Source organism: Hemibagrus wyckioides, unplaced genomic scaffold (assembly GCF_019097595.1).
Source record: "Hemibagrus wyckioides isolate EC202008001 unplaced genomic scaffold, SWU_Hwy_1.0 Contig5, whole genome shotgun sequence".
Lineage (NCBI taxonomy): Eukaryota > Metazoa > Chordata > Actinopteri > Siluriformes > Bagridae > Hemibagrus > Hemibagrus wyckioides.
This window is the reverse complement of record NW_026690807.1, coordinates 165,371-169,957: the sequence shown is the minus strand read 5'-3', so window position 1 is coordinate 169,957 and position 4,587 is coordinate 165,371. Positions and strand designations below refer to the sequence as shown.

Below are 4,587 nucleotides of genomic sequence, written 5' to 3'. Positions count from 1 at the left end.
TCCACCTGACACTAAAGCAAGCTTGTTCTACAAGAATTGATTTTGATCTTCATGTCCACCGAGATTAATGACATATTTGGCCCAATGGCAAGAGCTGCTTACTTGGTTCACACTTAGCGTCTGGATTCCAAAAAGGTTCGAATCCCACAGGAGCCCTCGCTTTATTGTTAACTTGACTTTGTGTAACCGAGTTCCTTTTACTCGGACCCCAGTCCATATGAACAGGAAGGTCATACAGTTACAGAGTACAGTGAACCTCCATTGGCGCACATCAAGGGGAACAGGGATAACCTGGCTTGTTGGTCTAGGGGTATGATTCTCGCTTAGGGTGCGAGAGGTCTCGGGTTCAAATCCCGGACGAGCCCGGGTTCTACATGGAATAGAGTGGTTGGGACAAATCTAATGGAAACTTGCCCTGCTGGCTTGCTTCTCACTTGGAAGTTTGTTTCTCCAGAGGTCCAAGGAGGTTCAAATCCCACTGTAATTACCTCTGAAAATTAAAGCTCCAACCTGGAGCCTCTCTCTGGAATACAGGGAGTGGGATGGAGAATGTCACACTTTGTGGAGACATGAACCTCTGAAATATTAATATAATAGAGTACAGAAAGACCTCAGAATATTGTCATTTTACTAACACCATTCATCATGTTCACTGTTATATTCATGTGTCTGTGGCTTTCATTAGGTAAGTTAACATTGACCTTTTCAGAAAGGAGATAATAAATTAATGATTAATTAGCCTGTGTGATGTTAAGAAAAAATAGAATATGAGTTATATAACTCAAAACTATTTGCTGTTTGAAAAAGCAAGGTGTGAAACGGAGCAGCCGGCGTTGACACCAGTTGCCGAAACCTGGGAGCTATTTCAGCACCTGGGTCTGGGGGCTCCGGTACCATGTGAGCTCGTTTTTTTTTTTTTTGCAGCCAGCTAATGGCAACTCTTAAGCACATTTGCAGAAGGCACAGAAGCCACAACCCCTGTAAAGCCTTTGTGGTGCCAGAGCCCACAACCACTGCCTTGAAAAGGCTCAGCTGGCAGCGGTGGGATTTGAACCCACGCCTCCAAAGCGACTGGAGTCTAAATCCAGTGCCTTAGACCACTCGGCCACACTACCCAAGGGCTCATTACTTATAGACCTCTGTGGAGAGCACACTGACATACTGTCTGGGTGTGTGGTACACAGGCTGCACAGATGAGGACAGACAAACTGTGCAGAGGGTGAAAAACAGCTCAAAAAATCATCGGCTGAACTCTGCCCTCCCTGGATGACATGTCCAGGTCCCGCTGCTTCAGCAAAATCAAGGCCATCACAGGAGACTCCTCACATCCTGCTCATCACTTGTTTGACCTGTTGCCATCTGGGTGGCACTTCAGGTCAACAAAGTCTCACACCACCAGACTTACAAACAGCTTCTTCCCCTGGGCCATTCGGACTGCAAACAATCACTGAACACACACACACACATTCTACCTAATAAAATGTGCAATTCCACTGTGCACTTTAATCTGTCTTTGAATTGAGTACAAGTTATAACTTAATATTGGCTTTGCACAAATTAGATTTCAAGCAAATATATAATTGGGAACATTTTGTTGCAGCTTTATGAATGTTCTGCTTATATTGCAGTAGCCCTTTAAAAAAGGGTACAAGTATGCATATGTATGAAAGGAGAGTCCATAACCTGAGGTACTGAGATATTGAGAAGGGTTCAGTAAATTAATTCTATTTTTACATATGTTTCTTTATTGACATGCACAACCAATTATTACAACATTATTACAACAATACTAATTCTAACAAAGTCCTGAATATGTACAATATGGCTATATTTGTGGACACCTAACCATCACACCAGTATGTGGGCATTCTCCAAACTGCTGCACAATTGTAGGATGTCTTTATATTCTTACAAAAACATGTTCCAGCTCAATGAAGATGTTTATTACAAGTTTGGTGTGGAATAAAATGAGTTACCTGCACACAGCCCTGATCTCAAACCCGCTGAACACTTTTGGATGAATTAGAATTCTGACTGCACCCCAAGCCACACATGCCTGATGTTTTAGGGCTGTATGGACACATGGACATACAGTATCTCACAAAAGTGAGTACACCCCTCACAGTTTTGTAAATATTTTATTATATCTTTTCATGTGACAACACTGAAGAAACGACACTCTGCTCCAATGTAAAGTAGTGAGTGTACAGCCTGTATAACAGTGTAAATTTGCTGTCCCCTCAAAATAACTCAACACACAGCCATTAATGTCTAAACTGTTGGCAACAAAAGTGAATACACCCGTAAGTGGAAATGTCCAAATTGGGCCCAAAGTGTCAATATTTTGTGTGGCCACCATTATTTACCAGCACTGCCTTAACCCTCTTGGGCATGGAGTTCACCAGAGCTACAGGTTGCCATATATTTACAAAAATGTGAGGGGTGTACTCACTTTTGTGAGATACTGTATATTGCCACTTACTGAACAATCATCTAATTTTTAATATTATTAGTGTATATTTTGCAACAAGTTTGAAGTAATATCTAAATAAAGCTAGTCTAAGTAGATTGGGTGAGCAAATGGCTGTGTGTGTGTGTGTGTGTGTGTGTGTGTGTGTGTGTGTGTGTGTGTGTGTGTGTGTGAAAGAGAGAGAGAGAGAGAGAGAGAGAGAGAGAAAGAGAAACAATTATTTTTTTCAATTATATTTCTGCACATATATAAATTTGGTAAGTTCAAAAACAATTTTTTTTGGTGTTAAGGTTTTTCTCTTCAGTGAACACAAGATGGCGCAGTCACTTATCTTAATGTTGGTCAAGAACCAGAGCATCACACAACCTGCTCACATTCTCTGAGACATAGAGTATACTTGTTCTTCTATCATACATACTGCTGATATAATATCCTAACCCCTGCCCTGGTTACTCTTAGTGCCTAAGATAATTTCAGAGATATCATTCTGATTAAACAACACAACTGTCCACTTAACACTAAACTGTCATAAGAGTAAATTCTCATCTAATGTCATTTCTTTGGCACCTGCTGTGTCAGAAACATTAAAAACTAGAAACTTATATGTGAATGTGCCTTTATTCTTCTTTCTCTTCTTCTGATGCTATTGTGAGTACAGGAAAGTTTTATTTTTCAGATTTAACTGTTAGAGCTGAGAAATAAGGGATTAATTCAATCTTAATTACCAAGGGAAACTACTAATTTCTTCCTCATTCTTAAATAAATCATATTCTCTTCCACTTAGTGTTTCTAACATTAATCTGCCTGCTGGTGTTTACACAAAGTTTCTCTAATTTAGAGATATCACTAACATATGTAAAATAACATAAATACATTAATTTCCTCCTTTCAGTATGTGTTTACTTAAATGTGCTCTGGACAGGTTCCCCATATGAGGCTGAATGTAAAGCCAGGATGTTTCAGTAAGAATCAACAATCTGACAACAACATTGGTGACACTGTCATGTGATGCTGTGGGGTGGAGCAATTTTGAAGCTTTATGGTGTTAACATATTAGATTACAGAAAGATCTCCACTATTTTCACTGAGCTAAGACCAGTCATCATGTTCACTGTTATATTCATGTATCTGTGGCTTTCACTAGGTGAGTTAACATTGACTTTTTGTTATTGCAGAAATATTAACTATATTATATTCAATATTAGTCTGTGTGGTGATGCAGTGTGAAAATGCAGAGTGTGGGTCTGACTTAAGTATTTCCTGTTGATTATTAAAAGTTTAAGAACATTATGTTCTCTTCTCTATGACAGGTGACTCCATGGCAGATTCAATAGAGTCAGATTTCCCTCATAAAGCTGTAGATGAAGGTGATGATGTTGTTCTGTCCTGCAAATACAAATCAAGCTTTACAGGAAACAACCTGCACTGGTACAAGCAATATCCAAAATCTAAACCTGAGTTCCTTCTTATTGTTGACCAAAAAGGAGATCTAATTTCCAACACTGACCCAAGAATGTCTGCTAAAGTTGATGATAAAACTAAACAAGTGGATCTGATCATCTCCTCTGCTGCTGTATCAGACTCTGCTCTATACTACTGTGCTCTGGAGCCCACAGTGACAGGAAATCCAGCTGCACTGTACAAAAACTTTCACACAGTTTTGTTATATGGAAAGAAGTTTTGCCAATGCTTTAGAGAAAGTTACATGTCCTTTTGGGGGGATTCTCTCTTTCTCTCTACTGATCAGGGTCATGGTTGATCAGTAGTTGATCTACTGATCATTTTGAATTTACATGCCATGTTTGGAGGAATTCTGTCTCTAATGTGATTTATAAAGAGTATATTTATAAATCACATTAGATTTTTGACACATGTATTATTAGGAGACAGAATGTTCATTCAGACACAAATCTATCACTTGTGAGCCTCAGTGATGAATCTCTGCTCCTCTGCTGGTCTGCTCATGGAGACAGTCTTGGATGCACATTACAGAGTATTGTGACTAGCTCTGTACCAAGCTGTTTCTCGTGTTTCTTTGTCTGATTGCTATTTTGGTTTTGATCTCATTTTGTTTCATCGGTTTTCTGAGTCAGTCTAGTGTTTTTCGGATTAGTTTG

The 4,587-nt window shown here is 39.3% G+C and overlaps 2 non-coding genes across 2 annotated transcripts; one reads left to right on the top strand and one right to left on the bottom strand.

The window, feature by feature from the left end:
- The first annotated feature begins 293 nt into the window (after nt 1-293).
- Nucleotides 294-365, top strand: trnap-agg (transfer RNA proline (anticodon AGG)). The gene has a single exon. It is a non-coding gene; the product is annotated as a tRNA-Pro (tRNA).
- Nucleotides 366-1,033: 668 nt separating this feature from the next.
- On the bottom strand, nt 1,034-1,115 carry trnal-uag (transfer RNA leucine (anticodon UAG)). The gene has a single exon. It is a non-coding gene; the product is annotated as a tRNA-Leu (tRNA).
- Nucleotides 1,116-4,587: the final 3,472 nt, after the last annotated feature.